General features: G+C 39.0%; 1 non-coding gene and 1 pseudogene across 1 annotated transcript; one reads left to right on the top strand and one right to left on the bottom strand.

The window, feature by feature from the left end:
- Positions 1 to 25802, bottom strand: part of LOC102168607 — a 155817-nt pseudogene that overhangs the window by 95231 nt on the left and 34784 nt on the right.
- TRNAW-CCA lies at positions 3755 to 3826 on the top strand. The gene has a single exon. It is a non-coding gene; the product is annotated as a tRNA-Trp (tRNA).

The following is a 25802-nucleotide window of genomic DNA, read 5'->3' as shown; positions in this document are numbered from 1 at the left end:
TAATGACCTTTCTTTGGGATCTAGACAGACAAACAAGAGATTCCTGATAACAGAGAAGAACAAGGCTGACTCCCCATTGGATCTATTCCTTTAGCTCTAATCCTTATGCTCTGTTTGTCTGTGTTTAGTATTGCTGGCTCTGCATTTTTGTGAAAGAGTATTGTCTATAGCCTGAAATGTACAGTATAGCCCATTCTCAAGGCTCTGACCTTTAAAAGTATAACACTTTCCCATTCACATACAGATAAAACACTACAGAACAGAGAATAACAGATGTCTTTTTGGAGGCTTATAGAAACGTTGTGAACAGACCTACATGGGCAGCTAGAACAAAGGATTCTGGAAGGAAGAACTTTGCAACAATCAGCCACATCCCCTCTTCCGAATTCTAACTCAGGTAAGATGGTTCTTGGGACACTAGTCAACCATCTTCCCAGTCTGCTGGCTTTCTGAATAAACTCGTGATTCCTTGCCCCCAAAACTCATCTCTCAACTTACTGGGCTGCCACATAGCCATCAGTACAAGCTTGGACTCAGTAACAGTGGCAAACAAAGAATCAGGCTAACGAACATCAGCAGATTCGCATGTTGCTAACAGTCAATTCAGTGTTCACTGGTGGTGCAGTGTGGCTGTCATTAAACTATTTTTAATGTTTCATACAGGTAGCTTTAAATCAACAGCCAGTGAGCCTCATATTTATTTTTGAGTGACACATGGTCATTTGTTTTTAATAGTATTCTCATATTCCTCTTTATTAAAGTGTCAATTCATAAAAAAATGTATAGATGAATAAAATAGACCTAAAATTTTCATTAAAGTGTTCAGTAAGAATCCCAAGGTTAAATTAAACATCAGCTAAAATCAAACACTGAATGAAAAAATTCTATGGTAAAGTAAAAGTGAGAAATCCATTCATATGGATTAGAATAGTATACTATAAAGTACAGGTTTTCGTTACAAAATAATACCTAACAACCTAGGTAAACAGGGAACTTTCATCTAATGAAAGATTTTTAAAGTACCAGTTAGTAAGCAGCCACTGTAACAAAAGTCATACAGGGCACATACACAGAGACTGAAAAGATGCAGGCCTTTCACTGAGAACACACTTCTCATTTGCATTCTTTGTAGTTTGTGATGGGTTCCTATTGAAAATATCAAATGTAAGATCAAGTAGCCTATATCACTTTCCCAAAATGAAATCCAGCCCAGCTCAGTTTGGCCTCAGGAGCACACAATTCTTAGCTGTGTATAACTTTCAGAACTCATACACAAAGATCTCCAAAATCATCTGTTCTTGCTTGAAATGAACAAACTCTAAGGAAAAACCAGAGGCCAACATCTGTTACTAAACTGAGTTTATTTTTTTATTTATTGGCAAAGTCTGTGAACTCTGGGACAATGGGTTCTAAAAAAATATCAGAAGGGGAGGATAAAAGATTAAGAATTCTTCTCACTGATTTATTAATTAAAAACTAACATGGAAGTTGAACTTCTGGGAAGATGGAATAAACATATTTTTTCCTATTCCCTCTACTAAAAATGCGAAGAGTTGACTCATTGGAAAAGACTCTGATGCTGGGAGGGATTGAGGGCAGGAGGAGAAGGAGAAGACAGAGGATGAGATGGCTGGATGGCATCACTGACTCGATGGACGTGAGTCTGAGTGGACTCCGGGAGTTGGTGATGGATAGGGAGGCCTGGCATGCTGCAATTCATGGGGTCGCAAAGAGTTGGACACGACTGAGTGACTGAACTGAACTGAACTACTAAAAATGACTGAAATAAACTCAACAATTTTGAAAAATTACAGAAGAAGGCAGATTGACTGGGGGGGGTCTCAGAACCTGAGGAGCAATATGGAGATGAGTAACTCTGAGTTTTCTTTTTGTCATGTAGATCCCATATTTAGAGTCTGAAGAAGCCAGAAACCAGAAGACGCCAACAGGTTCAGGCCCCAAACAGCCTCCTCTCTCCACCAAAGGATCCAGACAAGATAGAAAGCTTGAAGGCAATAACTGTTTTACTCCAGCCAAATACCACAGAAACAACAGTGGTCCCACCCCATTCAGGCCAGCAAAGATCAAGGGAGAAACCTAGACTTCTGCCCTCTGAAGAGTGTAATGAGGTCCACTACTTCTGATTCTTCACCAGAGTAATGTCAGACAAAGATGAGACGAGAGTACCTTCATCCCTGATGAGTGGTAACAAGCCACCAAGCCTTAATGAGATGTCAGTGAAGACCATGAGGGAAACTTGGACTTCTACCACCACCAACAGTCATGAGCCACCCTTTAATTCTTCTGTTGGCATGGTGTCATAGGAGGCCAAATGGAGAGCAAGGATTTTCATCACTTTCCAGCTGTAAGACTAAGTGACTATCCACATAGCCTTCAGACTCAACTCAGAAGGAGGCCACTTTGGGACCAGTAACAGGGAATCGGAGAAGGCAACAGCACCCCACTCCAGTACTCTTGCCTGGAAAATCCCATGGACAGAGGAGCCTGGTGGGCTGCAGTCCATGGGGTCGCTAAGAGTCAGACACGACTGAGCGACTTCACTTTCACTTTTCACTTTCATGCACTGGAGAAGGAAATGGCAACCCACTCCAGTGTTCTTGCGTGGAGAATCCCAGGGACGGGGGAGCCTGGTGGGCTGCTGTCTCTGGGGTCACACAGAGTCGGACACGACTGAGGTGACTTAGCAGCAGCAGCAGCAAGGAATCTACAGCCAGGGAAGTATCACTGGAGAACTAGTGGACACCCCTCTTTCTACTCCCCACATAGCAGTATCGACACCTGCTCAGTTCAGTTCAGTCGCTCAGTCGAGTTCTGACTCTTTGTAACCCCATGGACTGCAGCACACCAGGCCTCCCTGTCCATTGCCAACTCCCGGAGTTTACTCAAACTCATGTCCTTTGAGTGGGTGATGCCATCTAACCATCTCATCCTCTGTTGTCCCCTTCTCCTCCTGCCTTCAATCTTTCGCACCATCAGGGTCTTTTCAGATGAGTCAGTTCTTCGCACCAGGTGGCCAAAGTATTGGAGTTTCAGCTTCAGCATGAGTTCTTCCAGTGAATATTCAGGACTGATTTCCTTTAGGATGGACTGGTTGGATCTCCTTGCAGTCTAAGGGACTATCAAGAGTCTTCTCCAAGACCTGCTCAGGTATTGACAAAGAACAAATGGGGAACTTGTACCTCTATCCTCACCTAACAGAATAAAATGGGGCCCCTCTTTTTTCAGATCTTCCCTGGTAGCTCAAGTGGTAAAGAATCCACCTGCGATGCAGGAGACCCCACTTCGATTCCTGGGTCGGGAAGATCCACTGGAGAAAGGATAAGCTACCCACTCCAGTATTCTTGGGCTTCCCTAGTGGTTCAGCTGGTAAAGAATCCACCTGCAATGCAGGAAACCTGGGTTCAATCCCTGGGTTGGGAAGATCCCCTAGAGAAGGGAAAGGCTACCCATTCTAGTATTCTGGCCTGGAGAATCCATGGACTATTTCATGGGGTTGCAAAGAGTTGGACACTACTGAGTGACTTTCACTTTCACTTCTTCCATTTTCAATAAAGCTATTTATAAGCAGGCAGCTAAAAGAGAAAGTTTAAATCAGATCCAGAGCCCCATAATGTAATAAATCAAATTTCCAACTTTCAATATAAGATCATTCATCAAACTGATAACAAGGAAGATATCCAATTGAATTTAAAAAAAAACAATTAATAGATGCTAACAGTGAAATATAAGGGCTTCCCTGGTGGCTCAGAGGTTAAAGCATCTGCCTCCAATGCAGGAGACCCAGGTTCGATCCCTGGGTTGGGAAGATCCCCCGGATAAGGAAATGGTAATCCACTCCAGTACTATTGCCTGGAGAATCCCATGGATAGAGAAGCCTGGTAGGCTACAGTCCATGAGGTCGCAAAGAGTCGGACACAACTGAGCGACCTTAAATAAATAATAAAAACAGTGAAATATAGATTTAGAGTTACCTGACAAATATTTTAAAGCAACCATCATAAAAAAAATGTTTCAGTGAGAAATTATGACACACAATTTTTTAAAATATCATCTCAGCAAAGAAATAAAAAACCTTAGCAAAAACAGAATATACAAAGAAGTAACAAATGGAAACTTTAGAAGGATAAATAAATAAAATTAAAAGGGTAAATTTTAAACAAACCCATAATAAAGTTGAAAAACTCCCCTTTCTCAACAGTTATAGAACAGCTAGTTAAAAATTAGCACAGATACAGAACTCAATAACCCCCAAAATCATTACAATCTCATTTCCATTGTACAGCACTCCACCCAACAACAGCAGAAAACTCAAATACACACTATTTTCAATTTCTCATTAGACACATACCAAGACAGACTACATCCTGAGTCATAAAATAAACATTGACAAATTTAAAAGAACTGAAATCATAGAAAGTGTGGTCTCTGATTACAATAGAGTCAAACTAGAAATTAGATACAAACAAACAAAAAAAAAAAAACAGGAAAATCTGCCAACATTTGGAAACTAAGCAATGTACATTTCTACAATCTATGGCTCAAAGAAGAAGTTTCAAGGGAAAAACAAGTAATTGAACTGAATGAAAATAAAGAGATTATCATATTAAATGAAGTAAGACAGAAGAAAACAAACACTATATGATATCACTTATATGTGGATCTTAAAAAAGGACAAGTGAACTTATTCATAAAACAGAAGAAGACTCACAAACATGGAAAACAAGCTTATGGTTACAAAGGGAAAAGTGGTGGGAGGGATAAATTGGAAGTATGGGATTAACAGATGCACACCACCGTACATAAAATAAACAACAAGGATTAATTGTATAGCACAAGGACCTTATTCAATATCTTATAACAACCTATAATGGAAAAGAATTTTTAAAAGAACCTAGATATATGCATATATATGTATATATCTACTCTTTGTGACTTCATAAACGATAGCCTGTGAGGCTCCTCTGTCCATGGAATTCCCCAGGCAAGAACACTAGAGTGGGTTCCCTTCTCCAGGGGATTTTCCCTGCATTGCAGGAGAATTCTTGACCCTCTGAGCCATTAAGGAAGCCCTATATATATATATATCCAAATCACTTTAGCATAGGGAACTGTATTCAGTGTCTTGTAATAACCTATAATGGAAAAGAATTTAAAAAGAATATAGATATATACATATACCCAATTCTGGCAGGCAGAGATCACTTTATCTTCTGGCCACGTAAGAGGAACCTTATGAGTGAGTTCTCTTACCTGTTAAACCTGCCACCACCCAATCTGGAATGGTCTGCCTCTTTCTTTCATCCCTCCTTGCCCTCTGTGTATGGTGACCAGTTTGTGAACCAACAATATGGAAAAACAGGATCACTCATACACTGCTGGTGAGAATGGTACAGCCATTGTGAAAAACAGTTTGGCAGTTTATTAAAAAGTAAACATACAACTAAAGCATGTGTGTGTGTGTGTGTGTGTGTGTGTGTGTGTGTGTGTGTCAGTTGCTTAGTCATGTCCAACTCTGCCACCAGGCTCCTCTGTCCATGGAATTCTCCAGGCAAGAATACTGGAGTTGGTTGTCATTCTCTTCTCTAGGGATCTTCCCAATCCAGGGATTGAATCCAGGTCTCCCACATTGCAGGCAAATTCTTTACCACAGCTAAGATAAGACCTAGCAACTGCACTCCTAAACATTTATCCCAGATTAACAGACAATTATGTTCACACAAAAAGAAAACCCTTTACATAAATATTTAGAGCAGCTTTACATATTTATAAGAGTCCCCAGATGGAAACAACTCTATTGTCCTTCAGTGGATGAATGGTCAAATAAACAGTCGTGTATCCACACATAAATACTACCAAGGAAAAAAGAAAAAGAAGATAATATTGACACACAACCACAACAATCTGGATGAATATCCACGGAGTTATTCTCAATGGAAAAAAAAAACCCTAAACTACATACATTATGATTCTGTTCATGTATCATTCTTGAAATGACAATATAAACAGAGAAGAGGTCAGTGGTTACAAGAGGTTAAGGAGAGGTTGGGGGTAAAAGGTGGATGTTGTTGTTAAGCAGGCAGCATAAGGCATTCTTGTGGTGAAGGAAATAGTCTGTATCTTGGCTGTGTTAATATCAATATCCTGGCTGTGATGTTGTATTAGAGTTTAGCGGACTTTACTTTGGGGCAAAACTGGGTAAAGGTACATGGAAATGTGCATATTATTTCTTACAACAGCAGAGAAATCTACTAATTATCTCAAAATAAAAAATTTAATTAAAAATAAACAGGGGACAGTCCATATAAGTTAAAAGGTAGTATATGGTAGTAAAATAATAACTATATAAGCAAAGCATTATTGAATGGAGGAATTCAAGTTCAATTTAGACGAAATTTAAGGAATGCATCTAAGAAGAGTTAGCATAGAGGTAGGATTAAGGATCTAACAAAATCCTGAAAGATGGAGACCCCTGGCCTAAAGATATTATAAACCGCAGCATCAGAGGAGCCTGAGGGTTGGCAAAGCAGTGAAAGGGGAAAGACTGGTTGAGGACACTGTCTAGGGAGGAGGATGGTATGGAGGGGGAGATTAACAAAGGCATTTCTGCGAGGCAGCTTGCACAGAGGACAGAAACTGGAAATTATACAGACCAAGTGTTCAGTGTTGAAAGGTATAGCAGAACTATGATATATGAATGCCTTGAGGACAAGGACTTATTCAATACTGTGTCCCCAAACTGCTGTCTGATATCTGATGCATAAAAAATACTTCATTAATATGTTGTTGCTGATTTCACTAAAAGCAGTTTCAATACGATGACGGAGGCAATAGACAGACTTCAGTGGACTGTAAGAGACAAAGGGAAGTGAGAAAATAAACAACTCTTTTAAAAGTCGTGGTTCTGAAGGTAAGAGCCAAAAAAAATTACAAGGCAGGGACAATCATTAAGTTCTTTTCATGGTGTTAAGACACGAGAAACTTGCATTTACATCTTTGCTAAGAAAAAGAGCCAGAGATGGGGAGAAATTGAAAATCCAGGAGAAAAGATAACAGGTGGACATGGAAATGAGCTTTAATGAAGTAAATAGATGCAGATGTTGTAGGTGGAGGGGTAGGAGTGCGTGCCTGCTGCTGCTGCTGCTAAGTCGCTTTAGTCGTGTCCGACTCCGTGCGACCCCAGATGGCCTCTATTTTCAACTAGGTGGGAGGTGAACTGCTCTGCTGGGAGAGCAGAGAAAGAATAAGGGCCAGGAGGAAGGCTTGCATTTGGAATAGATGGGAAACGAGAGTACAAACTGAATGCCCAACATAAGCTCATTTCCCATAGACATTTGGCACCATGTGGGCTACGGCTTTATTCGCAGAAGTGTGCAGCCTCACTTTGACACTGGTATCTCCAACCCCACATGACGCATGTCTTCCCTGAACCAGCTTTTGGCTCACAACAACTGAAGACCGAATGGGCTATGTGTAAATGTCTATAACTACTTCTCAAATCACATTTAATCAGCACACTATGTTCTTGAATTTATACAAACATGCTATTTTTTCAGAGACACATTTAAGCATTACGCTTTGTTCAAGGACAAAATAAATGGAGGAGGCTGGAGATGGATTTGCTCACTTACCTTTGTGTGTACACTCTACTAAGCACAGAATATCTCATGAGTCATGGAGAGCGTGACCTATTTTTAGACAAATGCTTTTGCAAATTTTGTATGCAGTGGTGGAAGAATATTTTAAATCCTAATTGAACTAAGCCATCTCATTACCTGGCTATTCTGACCAATGAGCATTGCCATGGTGATGAAGCAATCAAGTTAGCAGGTCCTACTGTGAGAATTTTCCATTCCGGATGCTTTATCAAGTTCCAGTTCACTCATCTCCAAACACAATCTAATCAGCAGGAATATAGAGACAGTTATTTAGTGACATAGAAGCAGATGCCACAAAAGAGAAAAAAAAAAAAGGTTTTCTCGAACAATTATAATGCCAAAGTATATTGACATAAAGTTTACAAAGAAAATTTCTTTTTAAATTTAATTAGAAATATTTAGACTGATCAACAACAAATTAAAACTTCAAAATATATGTATCCATTTTAATGTTTTTAAATTTTTATACATATTGAGGTGAACATCAAAGTTCAGGCAATCAAACACTCTGTTGTCTTTACAATTAGTCTCAAAGATAAGTATTACTTGGGTTATGGATGGATTGTGTCCCCCTTCAAATTCATATGTTAAAGTCTTAACCGCCAATGTAATGGTACAGTGGAGATGTAGCCTTTGGGAGATAAATTCAGATGAGGTCATAAGGATGGGGCCTCATGATGGAATTAGCGCCTTTATAAGAAGAGGAAGAGGCACCAGCTGCACTCTCTCACGGTTGCTCTCACTCTCTCTCCCTCCGTCTCTCCTTCCATCCCTCCTTCTCTCTCAGTCATGTGAAGACGAAGTAAGAAGTCAGTTATCTACAAGCCAGGAGTAGAGCACTTACTGAGAACAAAATTAGCTGGCACGTTCATCTTGGACTGCCCAACTTCCAGAAATAAATTCCTATTGTTTAAGCCACCAAATCTATGATATTTTGTTATGGCAGCTCCACTGGCTAATAAATTTTGTTTAAATGGGACCTAAATACATCTTACAGCTTGGTGGAGGTCAGGTATTAAAAGGAAGATAAGTAACTTTCATGGTCAAAAATAAAACCTAAGAGCAAGAGTTCAAAGAGGTTTCAATTATATCTCAAAATGGGAGCACAGAAGTATACTCTTTTTGAGACTATAAAAAAGTCAAAATTTTTATCACTTCTGCATGTTTGCTATTGTTATGTTCTTAGCCTAAGTGGCAATACAAATGCTCAAGTAAGAAGGCATTATGAAATTGTGTTTAGGAGCAGAAAGAACCAAGAGAGCTACATTCTTTTTTGTCATTTGCAGTATGGGAGGAAAACTTCATGGAATAAAATGTTTTTAACAAGATTTAAGGAGAAAATGAAATTTTGGATAAAAGTGGCAATAGACCAATCATGCCAATACATGTCTTTTAAATTTCTCATTAAAATTTCCATGAAGATATACTAAAATCTTCCCTGGTGGCTCAGACGGTAAAGTGTCTGTCTACAATGCGGGAGACCTGGGTTCGATCCCTGGATCGGGAAGATCCCCTGGAGAAGGAAATGGCAATCCACTCCAGTACTATTGCCTGGAAAATCCCATGGACAGAGGAGCCTGGTAGGCTATAGTCCATGGGGTTGCAAAGAGTTGGACACGACTGAGCGACTTCACTCACTCATATGCTAAAATATAAAGATGAACAAATTTACTACATTTGGGCTTACTACACTGTAAGCCCAAAATAATACAAGATAAAATACCAGAACCTGCCATTCATTTATACTGTTTTATATGCAGAGGTTAGTGTCATAATTGTTTTAGCTCATTAGCGTGTGCCTAGAACCTAAGCTAGCCCTTGGTGTTCACTAGGTGCTCAGTAAATGTTTATTATCATCATTGTTAGCTAGATATTTTCTGAGAATTGATTGAGACTAACCTTTTGAACCACACAGCTTATGCTTTTCCCTTAGAAAGATAATGTCTTAGATAGCTTCCAAAGAAAGTAGGCAGACACGATTTCCCACCTTAATGTATATTCAGTGACAAAGGGGTTGCACTGACCAGAGGAAAGCTGACTACATAAGTGCTTTCATCTGAGCAAGTCAGAAGAAGAATAATCTTCCTGTCTGTTTTTCTAAACAACTCTTCTTACAGATATTGGGCCCCACAAATCAGGATTTCACGCCACAGTACAAGAGAAGAGTGTAAGGTCATGTGCTGTTTTGTGGCAAATATAGGTAAGAAAATTTAAGAGCAATTCATCTTGAGTTATTTAGACTTTCATATCCTATTCAATACAAAGAGACTTATAAACAGCATTTGCTTCTCTGGCTTATTCCTAGAACTGAACTGTCAGTGCAAAGTAGATTCAATTGGAATTAATTCCAAAACACACAAAAAAACAATGCCTACTGACACGGCAAACCAGAATGAAGTGGAATACAATAACCTTCAGAATTATGGGAAAAGGTGCCAGCATCTAAGTGGAGAGTGAGCACTAAAGTTAAAGCCCATGGTTTTTCAGTATTAGAAGCCAATATCAGAATTGAAGACTATGATTTAAACAGAAAACTGATCCAAGTAATGATAAATGGGACTTGTGAAATGCTACCTTAAATGTGGAAAGATGCTCAAGAAAAACATGATTGGAAATAATTTTTTAAAAGGAAAATAAGTATATATATATATATAGTATCATTTGTATTATTTTCTTCTAGCTATGTGTATTATTTCTTCTAGCTCCTTTCATCCACTAAATATAAATGAGCTTATTCAGTAGTAATTAAAATTATAACCTTCAATGTAAACTTAAACTTTCCTCAAAATATTATTTTAGCAAAAACTAATAATGGTAATTTGTATCTTTTTTTAATAATCCTTTAAATTTGTTTCACTCATTTCAGCAAAACACCTTTAGTAAAATGCGGTGCATTTTGAATAAAGTGAAGTGGAGATTTCAGTGAGAAATTGAAGCTGGTAGAAACATTTGTATCACTAATGTATTTTACCAATGATGAGTCTATGGCCCTGTGAAAGTGAAAGTCTATCAGTTGTTTGCAAATCCATGGACTATACAGTCCACGGAATTTTTCAGGCCAGAGTACTAGAGTGGGTAGCCATTCCCTTCTCCAGGGGATCTTCCTAAGGTAGGGATCAAACGCAGGTCTCTCTCATTGCAGGCAGATTCTTTTCCAGCTGAGCCACAAGGGAAGCCCAAGAATACTAGAATGGGTAGCCTATCCCTTCTCCAGCAGATCTTCCCAACCCAGGAATCGAACTGGGCTCTCCTGTATTTCAGGTGGATTCTTCACCAACTGAGCTATCAGGGAAGCCCCCATGGCCCTACCGCTGCTGCTGCTAAGTCGCTTCAGTCGTGTCCGACTCTGTGCGACCCCACTGACTCCACCGTCCCTGGGATTCTCCAGGCAGGAACACTGGAGTGGGTTGCCATTTCCTTCTCCAATGCATGAAAGTGAAAAGTGAAAGTGAAGTTGCTCAGTCGTGTCCAACTCTTAGCGACATCATGGACTACAGCCCACCAGGCTCCTCTGTCCATGGGATTTCCCAGGCAAGACTACTGGAGTGGGGTGCCATTGCCTTCTCCATCATGGCCCTGAGAGGGACATATTTATCCCCACAGCTCAACTGATTCTCCACTCCCTTTATGACAGTGACTGTGTCATGTTCTTTCCTCTCTTCCTTTCTCTTTTCATTTCCTATCTTACCACCCAAATGGAAATCCCATCTACAGTTCAGATTAAGAAATCTATAACTCATGTAAAGATGAATACAGTGTTAACTAACCAAATCAACGGATTTCTTTGCTTTGATCTTCTGTTCTATCTGGGCTCCCTTTTCCCCCTTCAACTCATACCTCCTGTATACTGTAAGCTCTTATCAACTACTTCTTTCCTTTTTCTTTTCTCTATCTCCTCACAAGTCTGCATAATTTGGGTTTTCTGCTAGGCTTACTAATGTTTTCATTTAGATGACCACATTAACACATGAAATAATCTTTTCAAAAATTTCTGTAACGAGTCCAGTTTACTAGGATGTGAGATACAATTTACTTTTCTTCTTCTACCCTGGAAAATGTCAAAAATATTCCTACAAAAATTGAGAAATATAAAAAGCTGAGAGTTGAAGTAAGTTCCATTTCCTTCTTTTCCTTATTCCTTTCCTCTGAACTGAACAATCTCTTGAGCTGAACAGATCTCACAACACAGACAATAATACTGCAGTAAATAAAAATTTGAAAACATTTCTAGAATTAGTTTTATGAAACATAATATTGAAAGGGCTAAATTCTTGGGAATCATTGTGGCTACTCAGAATTTCTGATTTAGGAATGTATATTCCCATCTAATTTCATGATTTAAGGTAACTCTGTGGTAGGAGCCAGTTCAGTTCAGTTGCTCAGTCATGTCCGATTCTTTGCAACCCCATGGACTGCAGCACACCAGGCCTCCCTGTCCACCACCAACTCCTGGAGTTTACCCAAACTCATGTCCATTGAGTCAGTGATGCCATCTAATCATCTCATTCTGCCGCCCCCTTCTCCTCCTGCCCTCAATCTTTCCCAGCATCAGGGTCTTTTCCAGTGAGTCAGCTCTTCACATTAGGTGGACAAAGTATTGGAGTTTCAGCTTTAGCATCAGTCCTTCCAAAGAAATCCCAGGACTGATCTCCTTCAGAATGGACTGGTTGGATCTCCTTGCAGTCCAAGGGACTCTCAAGGGTCTTCTCCAACACCACAGTTCAAAAGAATCAATTCTTTGGTGCTCAGCTTTCTTTATAATCCAAATCTCACATCCATACATAACTTCTGGAAAAACTGTAGCCTTCACTAGATGGACCTTTGTTGGCAAAGTAATGTCTCTGCTTTTTAATATGCTGTCTAGGTTGGTCATAACTTTCCTTCCAAGGAGTAAGCATCTTTTATTTTCATGGCTGCAGTCACCATCTGCAGTGATTTTGGAGCCCCTCAAAATAAAGTCGGCCACTGTTTCCATTGTTTTCCCATCTATTTGCCATGAAGTGATGGGACGAGATGCCATGATCTTAGTTTTCTGAATGTTGAGCTTTAAGTCAGCTTTTTCACTCTCCTTTTTCACTTTCATCAAGAGGTTCTTGAGTTGGTGAGAGCCAACAAATATCTATTAATAATTAACCCACTTGTAAGTGTATTCTGTGGACAACCAACCATGGTAAGTTTATACAGTATGGGTGACTTACAGAGATAGAATATGTGACTTTAAGGGATGTGAACCCCTAAGGGAATTCTCTGTGAGACTGCTTACCACATTAGAAAAATGCAAACAAATCTTGCTTATGACCCAATAGAATCTATGAAACCCTATTTCTGACTTTCAGTACAGTCCCTAATTCTCCAGTTCCCTTTCGTCTGATGCACACACGTCTTCCATTCTTTATATTAGCAAACTTTCCATTGCATCAGAGAGCTGACCTGTGCCAACCACAGCTTTTTCAAAGCTGTCTCCCTGCTGATTTGTCTTTCCTGACTAGATTCAGTGGCTTTATAAAATGCTGTCCACATAGTTTTGAGCTTGATCGATTTCCTTGAGACGTGAACTCACATTAGAAATATGTCCTTCTCAGATGCTGAGACACAGGCTTCCTCTTTCTGGTTCCCTGTGAAGTATGAACTTTAGTGACCCAGCATGGCTAGTGGAGTTTCTGGAACAATATATCACTAGCTTTCTTCAAGACATGGTAGAATCCAAATGCTCAAGGATGTGTCCACCAGAACAAATGTAGAAATGTCCCTTGCTCCATCCATATACTAGGATGGCACTCATCAATGATGCCTTTTCCATGAAGTCAGAGAACACAGTTTGTGGTCCCAGACTGAGCCTCTGGTTGTTACAGAACCACTCATGATTGTGGCAATGTTCTTCCATTAGCTACAGCCAGATGTTACCCTCAGGACCTCCTGCTGTTGAGACCATAAGCCTTTCAGTTAAAAGCTTTAAGAGCAATTGGTGATTATTACCCAGAGTGATTGTTTCATTAAAAATTGTACTATGGTTATATTCAATTTGCAACATTCTTTCTGTATTTTTTGAACAGAATTATTTAAACAGGAACTTTGATACTTGATACACTCTTAGCATTAGTAACGGCATTTCTCAACAGATAATGGAAGGAAAGAAAACTATTCCTCCTGAACATATACTATACATCAAGTACATTGAATGAGCCATATACTTGTTAAACATTAACATCAATGACCTTTGGAAAAATATGATTATGTTTTTACAAGTGGAAAAACCAAGCCTCAATGGAGCAAATAGTTGACTCATAACCAAATCACTCATTTTGAATATAGTTTAACTTTTGATCATTTGTAAGGCTCTTCAGCACACATTGGAGTCTTTAGATTCCCATTAACTATTTTCATTTCTACCTCAACCCCTGCCATATGCTGGGATATTTTACCTCTTGGGATGTTTAATGATTTACCCTCCAGTCTAATTCTTACAGCCCCTTAATCTTTTCAAATCTAGAAACCTTCATATGCATTCCTTAAAAATTCACCTTGTCCGCACCTGGATATGCTCTACCTTTGAATTTCAAATTGAATGTTTCATGCTTGGCCTCAGCCTCTTATCCTGCCCATTTACCTCTTCTTTACTCACAAACATGTGCTCATAACTGCAGGGAGCCCTTAAGCACCTCAACTCCTGACTCTTAGTCTCCTCAGATAAAAGTTGATCTCATGTTTAATACCATCTCTCCCTGGAACTGCCCTTCCTTGAGCCCTGTCACCTTCCTTATATACTTATACCTGTGCTCGCCCTATACGAACCCCTAAAGTTGGCTCTGCGCATTCTACATTCCTATTCTCTACTCCATCTGGGATATACCGATATCCTGGTGAAAAAGATTTAATTGGAAATCTAAGCCCTAATATAAACCCATGGATTTCAAGTCTCTCGAATCTTGAATTAGATTATTTTATTCTTCCTCTTGTAAATTTATCTTCTCCCTTTTTAATACATCCTTCCAACTGGTATGTAAGCGAGTTGTTTCTCCCAGAAGCGCTTTGTTTAAAAAGCCATAAAAATATCAGAATCCACAATACTCTCTAGACTCTGCCATCTCTCTTCTTTGCTCTACATCCAAACTTCTCAACTAGCTATCTAAATGCATGTATTCATTTGTATCCTGTATTTCACCCCTACCACTCCAGTAATACAGCTCTTGATAACATCCATCACCCATTGCTGAATCCAGCAGGCATATTCCATCTTCACTTTACTGACCTGGCTGGAGAATTTTGTAGTACTGTGAAACACTCCTTTTCGTATTCCTTTGGACAGCACTCTACTGAGTTTCTTCCCATTCTTCAAACTCCTCCTTCTCTGCTTCAATTTTCAGGATCATGGTATTCCTCACAGCCATTAAATACAGGAGTTTCTCAAAACAAGGTCATCTTCTAACTCTCCCCTCTCGTGACAAGCTTGTCAATGCCTAAATTTCAGTTTCCACTTGTATATACTTGGCTGATAAATGAAACCTCTGTAGAAAAATAGTCCAGTGGACCTTTCTGCAATGTTTGAAATGCTCTATCATCTATGCCATCTAAAATGGTGGTCATATTGCATAAACCTTTCTGTTTCTCCTACTGTTTCCAAGGTACACACCTTAGCGTACATTCAAGACCCTGTAGGGTCACGTCTCTTAACACGCTGTCTTGCTCTGGCACCTTATAATAATTTTTCATTATTTCTATTTTATTCTATGTTTAGTGCTCACTCTCCTATTTGTGTCTGACTCTTTGCAACCTGGTGGACTGTAGCCTACCAGGCTTCTCTGTCCATGGGATTCTCTAGGCAAAAATACTGGAGTGGGTTACCATTTCCTTCTCCAGTGGATCTTCCTGACCCAGGAATTGAACCTGGGTCTCCCGCATCAGAGGCAGATGCTTTAACCTCTGAGCCATCAGGGAAGCTTCCTATTTGTAGTCTCAGTGTATACTAAACGTTGACATATATTATTTTATAATGTTCAACAGATAATAATTACCAATCTGGCATCTGGAAGCAAGCATGCATGACTCCATAACCTATGTTCTTTCATAACATGACAATACCCACTACTGTATGTGTGGGAAACAACTTGCTTATTATAGAATCAGGGTTCTTCAATTTAATAATGTCTAATTTGAAATGGTTGAATTTTTTAAAAAGAAAGCAAACAAAGAATCAAATCTATTACAATTCATTTCTATGCTTTTTCCCAACTGTGGTCCCATCTCATAGGATACTTAAAATAGCAAAAACTTTGACATTGTCATTTATCCTGAGGGAAATGACAAACCACTGAAAAAACTTATCAGAGCAGGAGAAAAAATAATCATATTCCACTTTTCAGAAATTAAAGTGAGAGTAGTGGTGAGGTAGATTAGAAAGGGCAAGACTGAAAGCAGAGAGAACAAGTAGAATTTATTCAGTCAACACTGATAAAAGCCACTAACAGCTTTAATCATAAAGCAATTCGAGAGGGCTTCAAGACAAATTCATTTATAAATAAATGATAAAACATTTTAAAGATCATGAAATTTCCATTCACAGAGGTGATGAGAAAACTAAGAAATATAAAGGATATTAAATAATAACTCCCCAAAAATGTGGGTTGAACTAGATGATATTTTAATGTATATCATTTTTGCATAAGATTTTTAAAAGTTCTCTGGGATCTAATAATCAGGAATCTATTACATCCACATATACTGCTTGAAAATGTTATCCCTAGATGTTTTGCAACTTACTGGTAACTTAAAATATTCATGGGTTAAGGAGTATAAAAGATAGCATAAAAGAAATTATATAGAATTAGAACATGGGAAAGATCAGTATTTCTAATATATAAATATAATATGATGATTACAGTTGATATAATACACATTATATTAATTATTTCTTATTAACAAATGATAATCCAGGTTTAAAATTCCGCTTCATTAAAAATTGGGGGCAAGGGGAAGAAAGAAATAACATGTTCTCCTACTGTGTGGTCTGGAGAAGGAAATGGCAACCCACACCAATATTCTTGCCTGGAGAATCCCATGGACAGAGGATCCTGACAGGCTCAATCCACGGGGTCATGAGAGTCGGACACGAATTGGTGACTAAATCATCACCAGCACCACTATGCAGTAATGTACATCCTACTATCATAGATAGCTATTATTCCATCAAGATAGTGTTCTTTCTCAAGGTAAAAAGGAAATTTCAAACTTGTTTATTTTTGAGGGGAAGCTAACTATACTTAGTATAATTAATATGTATAAGATTCAAGTCACTGAAGAAAAATAGCATAAAGAACTTGTTTGAAACAGAACGATCTAGGACAGAGGAGTATAAAACCTAAAAGTAGAAAGCATACAATAAGAGGCAAAAGTATAACAAAAAATACCAGTTATCGCAGTTATTGTGAAAGTATTAAATTCCTCTCATATTGGTAAAACAACCTCAACCAATTTTATGGTGTGAATAACAGACACAATAAAAGGGAATGAAGCAGAAAAAGTAAACATAAAAATGAGGACAATTATATACCAGGAAACTACAAGTGAAAAGAAAGCAGCCTTGGAAATATCAGTATTGCAGATATCTATCAAGGCAAGAACATCAAATGGGAAATGAGTATGCCTTATATGAATAACAGGAGAAGGAAATGGCAACCCACTCCAGTATTCCTGCCTGGAGAATCCCAGGGATGGAGGAGCCTGGTAGGCTACAGTCCATGGGGTCGCAGGGAGTCGGACACAACTGAGCAACTTCACTTCTTCACTATATGAATAACAGATGAATGAATGAATATATATACTTAGCAATTACAAGCAATTATGTTTCACATAATTTGACATTAAAATATTTAAAGCCAAAATGAAGAGATACAAGGTAGAGTTGATAAAGTTAAAGCCACATTGAGGACCTGAATATAACTCAATTTTTAACAAAGAAAATAGAAAACAATTGATAGAGATAGATGACCTGAATAAGATAATATAATGAAAACACTTATAGTATTTACTATGTGTCAGGCACTGCTATATTTATCATATGTATTATGTATTTATTGACTCATTTACTGCTCATAGTGACCCTCTAGAAAGATGCTATTATAATTTCATTTACAGATGAGGAAATTAATACAAGCAAGCTTAAGTAGTTGGACTAATGCTACACAGTTTGAGATTGGTTGAGCCAAATATTGAGCAGAGGCAACCTGTCTTCAGAGATTTAGCTCTTAAGTGCTTTGTTGCAGTCTCTTAATTAATAAGTCTGACTGAAGAGGCAGAAATATATCTTGCACCTTCTTTTAAATGTCTATAATACATTAAATGTCTATAATACATTCACATACATAATCAATAAATGTCAAAACAGAGAAAATAGGCAAACAATTCTTTTGCCTCAAAGTAATAAACATAAAACTAAGAAATACCAAAAGATCATGGCACCTGGTCCCATCATTTCATGGCAAATAAATGGGGAAACAATGGAAACAGTAAGAGATTTTATTTTGGGGGGCTCCAAAATCACTGCAGATGGTGACTTCAGCCATGGAATTAAAAGATGCTTGCTCATTGGAAGAAAAACTATGACCAACCTAGATAGCATATTAAAAAGCAGAGACATTACTTTGCCAGCAAAGGTCCCTCTAGTCAAGGCTATGGTTTTTCCAGTAGTCATGTAGGGATGAAAGCTGGGCTGTAAAGAAAGCTGAGCACTGAAGAACTGATGCTTTTGAACTGTGGTTTTGGAGAAGACTCTAGAGTGTCCCTTGGACTGCAAGGAGAGCCAACCAGTTCATCCTAAAGGAAATCAGTCCTGAAAATTCATTGGAAGGACTGATGCTGAAGCTGAAATTCCAATACTTTGGCCACTTTGATACGAAGAACCAACTCATTGGAAAAGACCCTGATGCTGGGAAAGATTGAAGGCAGGAGGAGAAGAGGATGACAGAGGATGAGATGGTTGGATGACATCACCGACTTGATGGACATGAGTTTGAGTAGGCTCCAGAAGTTAGTGATGGACAGGGAAGCCTGGAGTGCTATGGTCCATGGCGTCACGAAGAGTCAGACACAACTGAGCGACTGAACTGAACTGAATAAACATAACATAAAAATACAACATAACTAAGAATATAAAATAAAATTAAAATATGTTTTGATAAATACGTTAGGAGGTAGGCAAAAATAAAATTAAAACTGGTATTATAGGCATTTTACAATAAGAAACCAATAAAACTTCAGAGATCAGTCAAAAGTGTGCACAGAGAAAAATGAATTAATATGTATATATCATTGTGTAAGAGAGAATGTGAATGAAGGAAAGGAAGGAATAAAGAAAGAAAAGAAGGAAACAAGGAAAGAAGACTATTCATATGTCAGTGTAGGAAAGGGAAAAACCTGGATAAAGCCTAAAGGAATGAGTATTTAATGTTTTGGTAAATAGTCACAGTGTAACGTCAAGAATGTAAGAATGTATGTCAGTCTGTAAATGCATGATTCTTATTGTTTCTATAAGCAAATAATATAGTTTTTTAAGTAGAAAAGAAATACAGTAAATTATGGCAATACTCAGTAAAATTATTAGTATTCACCATTTTTATGCTCTAAAATATATTTTAAATGTTCTGTGATTAATAATCTGTCTCATGTCACTACCTGTATAGCACTGGGATGAACACTGAGAGATGTAATGATGAACAAGAAGAACAACAAAAATTAGAATCCGAAGAAAATTTCAAAGAGAAAATCAATAAACTTAAAAACAAAAACAACGTGTACACACAACAGGGTGGATCACTTTGGAAAACACTGTTAGGCAAAAGAAGCAGAAATTTATTCACAATTCTGTTTACCCAAAAACATACTAAAATGGTTTGCAGTCTTAGGAATCAAAATGTGGTTTCCTGAAAGAATAGAGTGGTAGGAAAGAAAATCGGCAGGAAAGCGATATAGGAAAACATTCTGGGTTGATGCAAATGTCTTATACCTTGTTTGGAAGGGGATTACCAGGCAGTATACAATTTTTGGCAGAACATCTGTTTTCTCAGTCCGTGAATGTGAATTGGCCTTGTTATTTGCTTTAGCCAAAAAAATGAGGCAGAGGAAAATTCCCTGGTGGTCCAGTGGTTAAGAATCTGCCTGTTGAGGCAGGGGACCCAAGCTTTATCCCTGGCCCAGGAAGATTCCACATGCCACGGGGCAACAAAGCCTGTATGTCACAACCACTGAGCCCACGCACCACAACTGCTGATGCCCAAGTGCTCTCGAGCCCTCCTGCCACAATGAGAGGAGCCACCCACTCGCAACTAGAAAAAGTCCAGCGCAACCATCATAAATGAACGAGTGAGACCGAAAGGACACGATGCCCCTTCGGATCCTAGACTTCCAGAGACATTATCCGATTTAACCAATTGGATCCAGGACTACTATCTCATTTACTCTGGGGATGAGCAACTTTTCACACCAGGAGTGACTGGACAAAGCCAGCCCAAAGGGCTTCTCAAGGTCTCTTGACCTCAGAACACAACACAATGTTCTCTTAGTCTTCAAATCTGGAAGGGATGAGCTCTGAAGTAAACCATTTAAGTGTATTATTCTCAGCTGCCCATTTTAATCATAGATGAGAAAGAGCAGGCCTTTCGGGTCTATCGCATAGTCTCATGCCGGAATAGCCTCATTCATCAAAGTTACAGCTTTCAGGTATGATGATATCAAAGGGGATTTGTGGGCCCCGTGGCAGAGCCATGAGCACATTTCGTTGAAGGGATCCGCCAACAGGTGTCAGAAGTGTTCAATGTGTAGCCCTAGCATTCACTCTTGTTTTCGCCTGGGCCTCGGTAGATATTTATAATTTTCCAAATTTATGTGATAGAAACACTATCCATCTGGAATCAAGCAGACTTGGGTTTAAGTCTGGCTCTGAGGAAAACTGTAACTTCACTGAAGTGTATTAACCTCTTGGAACTTCGATTTTCTCATTTTTACAGTGTTGGAAAATTCTTCATAGTTAATTCCAGTCAATGAATTAAGTAATAAAAGTAATCAATGTATAAGACAGATGTCTAACACATATTACACCCTCAGTAGTGTCAGTGGTCTTCCACCTAGAAGGCAAAGATCATGCCTCTCCCATCGTTGTTCTCACTGACCCACCAAATGTGTGTTTGTGTTAGTCGCTCAGTCGTGTCCGACTCTGCGACTCCATGAACTGTAGCCTGCCAGGTCCTCTGTCCATGGAGCTTTCCAGGCAAGAATGCTGGAGTGGGCTGGCCCCTCCATTCTCCTGGGGAGCTTCCCAACCCAGGATTGAAACCAGGTCTCTCGCATTCCAGGCAGATTCTTTACCATCTGAGCCACCAGGGATAGAATAGAAGGTATTCAATAAATAATAGAAAAAAACCTGCTGTCTCTATTTCTAATACTGATACACTCATTTGAACTTGGGAGGTTTTTAACTATCACCCTCATGAATCTCTTACTGATTATAAAATAAGTCAGATGGAGTTTCACCTTAAACTCTAATTGGACAAACCACTGAACCTCCATCGGTCTATACGTGTCCAGGATATTTATTGTCATTGAATAGTAAAACTGTCAGCCTCTGAGAACACTATAAATGTTTTGCTATAAAGAAAAAAATCATCTTATAGTTTTCCGGGCAGATAAGAAATATCAGCAAGAGATGGTTTATAAAAATAAAGGGAAGACATTTTTTCCAAATATATTACCTTGTATAAAATAAAAAAACTCATGAGAACCCATGGTATAGCACAGGGAACTCTACTCAGTGATCTCTGGTGACCTAAATGGGAAGGAAATCTAAAAAAGAGTGTGTGTATATATATATATGTATATATATGTATATAGCTGATTCACTTTGCTATATAGCAGAAACTAGCACAATGTTATAAAGCATATGATATAGATTTATATAAATATATAATTATATATATAAATATAATATAAAGCATTATAAAGCATATAAAGTATAAAACATTATACTCCAATAAAAAAATAGAAAGAAAACTTAAATATGCTTTGAAAAACAGACTAGAATTCATCCTGTCATAGAGTCTGCCACTGTACTAGTCTCCTTTATCAAAGTTAGGATTTAGACATGAAAATATCCAAGAGAATTTGCAGGCTCCTCATAAGAAGCCCTAGTGGCTCAGACAGTAAAGAATCTGCCTACAATGCAGGAGACCTGTGTTCAGTCCCTGGGTCGGGAAGATCCCCTGGAGAAAGGAATGGCTACCCACTTCAGTATTCTTGCCTGGAGAATTCCATGGACAGTAGAGCCTGGTTTGCTACAGTCCATGGGGTCACAAACAGCTGGACACAACTGAGAAACTAACACACATAAGAAGCCAATTGTGTGTTACTTAGTCATACGTATATTATGGTGGAAGGATACCTCAGTCCAGCATGCAGAGCAGAGTAAGGCAGAAGAGCTGCTAGGCTAGCATTTTTCAAAGACCTGGGCCCCTGAGACCAGGAATCCTTCCATACCTCCCACCTAATGTCCTCCCCCTGCTAGCAGTAGCCTGGAGTATAACTGATAACCATGGGGATAAGGAAGGATGATGCTAACTACACAAATTAGGCCAGATTTAAGATTCATGGACTCATCTTTTCTCCCATAATTTTAGTGGTCACAATGAGTAAATCAATTTATCTGATCTGAAACAAATCAATTTACTTTTCTGATTCTCAATTTCCTCAAATGTAAAGGAAGGGAGGAAACTAAATGAACTATTTAGCAATGGATCAATTCTAAAGCCTTTTATGATTCATTTTCATCTTTTTTTTCACAGCTCCACATTCTTCATATGGAACCAATTCTTTATCTACGAAAGCAGACACAGCTGCCAGCCACAGACAAATAGTTGCAGGCGGGCGTAGAAAGGCAATTGTAAGATCATTTCTTCTTGGCATCAGCTAGCCAATCCCATCAAGAAATTCCAGCTGCCACATTTCTCAGAACCCAGCTACTCTTCCCTTCAGTAACTTCAGTCCATTCTGAAATTTTGGGCTTTGTCCACACTTTTGTTTTCTCCTAGGTTGGTCACTACTCTTTTTGCCTCTGGCTCTTTCTTCCAGGTTGCACTTAAAAACTATTTTGAAAGCTCTGAGTCCACTATTCAGGAACAGCTGTTAATGAAAACAATCTGAGTTGACGTCGCTTCTGTTCCACAGCAGTGATTTAGCTCAAACTAACTTCTCGCCCAATTATGGGCTTGCCGCAGTCATCCTGTGAGGCTTGTGTCTGGCAGGGGAAGGGACGTGGACAGAACAAGGAGAGGATGTGGGATAAGCCAGCAGCCCCTGGATGACAGGTCTCCCCAAGAAAGCTTTCCCCAGCTGGAGCCAGCTAAGCCAAGCCTTTCTGCTGACAGACATGCCTGCTTCCAACCATGTATCTCTCGACATGTTGTTTGAAATAATCTGCAAGGTATCTCTGTGGTCTCATTTCTCTGAGGATCTCTGAGGAAGCTGGCTTTCTTGGAGACTGTAAAATTGATGCCATTCTCCTGTTTAAAGGCTCTCACAGACTCCCTATCACCTTAAGAGTAATATGTAAAATTCTATAACAATATCTTACAGGCTTGTTGTAAAATTAAATAATTAAAATCAAATAGCATATTAATATGCCATAATGAGTGGAATACACAAGAATTACTAGCTTCTTTCACCTTCTTCCCACCTGATCCAATCCTTACCTATTTTATAGGCTTATCTTCTACTATTCTCATCTCTCATGTTAGTTATCCTAACTACTTGAAGTCTCCATTTTTCAAATTCTTTATCTTTGCACAAACGATGACTCGATCTTGAAACTGACACTGCCCTTTCCTTGTTGGAACAGAATTCATTCTTCAGAATTCATTCTTCTTTAATGACTCCCTCCCTGTCTGTCAAAAACAGATACTCCCCCCACCCCTTGGAGGCCACCACTGGTCCTGATGCAGCCCCACTACTGTGGGGCCAAAATTTTGTCATTAATGATAATGATGATGATAACTATTGTTCCTTCAACAAACACCTATTATTTATCAGAAACTGAGCGGCTTGTTCACTTTACAAACATTATCCTTACTCTTCAAAATCATCCTACAATTGTTGATATTTAGCTTCCATTTCAGATGAGATAAATGAAGTTAAAAGGGGATTGTGTTGCCATAATATACAGCCTACTTTCTTATTTGTCTTCTTGTCTAGACTGTGCTTAAATAATTGTATTTATTTGTATTTATATTGTATTATGTTTGTATTTATATTGTATAATTGCCCTCAATAAATGGCTCCTCAATAAAGTTGCGAAGGATGCAGAAAACTCTCCTCCTTGGTCCGTGATTCTTTTCTTACCCACATCATGGGTTTTTCTTTTCCTTTAAAGACATGTTTCTTTAACCTAGCAGTGTTTCAGTACATATCAAAGAATTACAGAGGATCTTGATAGATAATTCAAGAAAAACATTTATTTTTGTAAATCTATTACATTCACATGCATTAAATAAATCATAAACAATATAACACTGTGTTCTTTGTGATCCTGACACAACCTCGTATCTCTCTGTTAGAATCTTCAATGCAAGGAGTAATTGATCTAGGTAATGGGTCTGCCTCTGCCACCAGAAACTTTTATTTTTATTCTCCTAAGCACCCAACTAGCACCATGGCTGGTATAAAGTAAACATGCAATAAAAGCATATGATCTTTAAACAGATTACAATAAGCAGCTTTAGGAGTTATCATGTGGATCAGTCAGCTCAGGATGCTTAACAACAGACGTTTATCTCTCATAGCTCTAGAAGCTGGAAGTCGATCAAGGTGCCAGCAGATTCTGTTCCTGATGAGAACCTTCTTTCTGGTTTGCATATGACTGCCTCCTCTTTGTTCTCAGAGGGCAAAGGGAGAGAGACAGAGAGTGCTCTGGTCTCTCTTCCTCTTTTAAGGACACTAATCCGACTGTGGGAGCCTCCCCGTCACAACCTAATTTAAGTCTAATTAACTCCCAAATGTCCAACTTCCAAATACCATCACAGTGGGGAACAGAGCTTCATATATTAATTGAAGACACAATCACTCAAACTATGATACCACTGTGCTGCCTCTGCTATGATCCCTCTGACTGAAAACAAAGCAAAGATGGTAGGGAAGGTATTCCCCCCTTAGAAACAGACCATTGCACAGAAACAGATGAGAAAAACTAGTTTATATTATAAGATTCCACTTGTATCTGACATTCTCTTCCATCAGAGAGGCTAATATGCCCCTTGAAGAACCAGTAATTTAAGCTGACCTCCCAAGGGAAGGAACAATCTTTGTGGTCAGAGACAACACTCTGGACAGGGGCAGAAAGGGGCATCAAATGAGTAGATAATTTGCTCATCCCAAACCAGCTTGGGGCTTCCTTGGTGGCTCAGACAGTAAAGAATCCACCTGCAATGTAGGAGACTGGGTTTAACTCCTGGGTCAGGAAGATCCCCTGGAGGAGGGCATGGCAACCCACTCAAGTATTCTTGCCTAGAGATTCCCCATGGACAGAGGAACCTGGTAGGTTACAGCACATGGGGTCACAAAGAGTCAGACACGACTGAACGACTAAGCACGAACCACAGACCAGCTTTGCCTGTTGTCCCTTCTTTGTTTTATTTCAAGAGGTTTGATTCTATTTTCATCCAGCATAGAAACTGGCCTTTAGTGTTTGCCACTTATCCTGAAAGGGAAGGTTCTCACTGTCTATTTGCCTTGTAATAGATACACAATTGATTCACAAAATCTTCATGCTGCTCAACATGACAGATGAATCATTTGCTTCCAAAATTACAGGGATCTTTGGGGTCAGGCAGTCTAGGTAAACATAGAGAGTCTCCTCCAGAAACAGAGAAATGCAGGCAAGCAGCGCCTGGCTTTGGGAGCCATCTCCACAGGAGTGGTCAGTGCCATCATCCTCTTACAACACTCAAGGGAGGGTTGTAAGTGTGCCCAAGCCAGCATATGGTGCATATCTTATTAACCTAATCGCAGAACTCCAGTAAGCTGCTTTCAAGATAATTTGGGCCCCTGTGAATAGTCATCCCTCTTCCCAGCCCCTGCTCAGCCCTGGAAGGG

This window comes from Capra hircus, chromosome 28 (genome assembly GCF_001704415.2).
Source record: "Capra hircus breed San Clemente chromosome 28, ASM170441v1, whole genome shotgun sequence".
NCBI classification, from domain to species: Eukaryota; Metazoa; Chordata; class Mammalia; order Artiodactyla; family Bovidae; genus Capra; species Capra hircus.
This window is presented reverse-complemented; position numbering and strand designations above follow the sequence as displayed.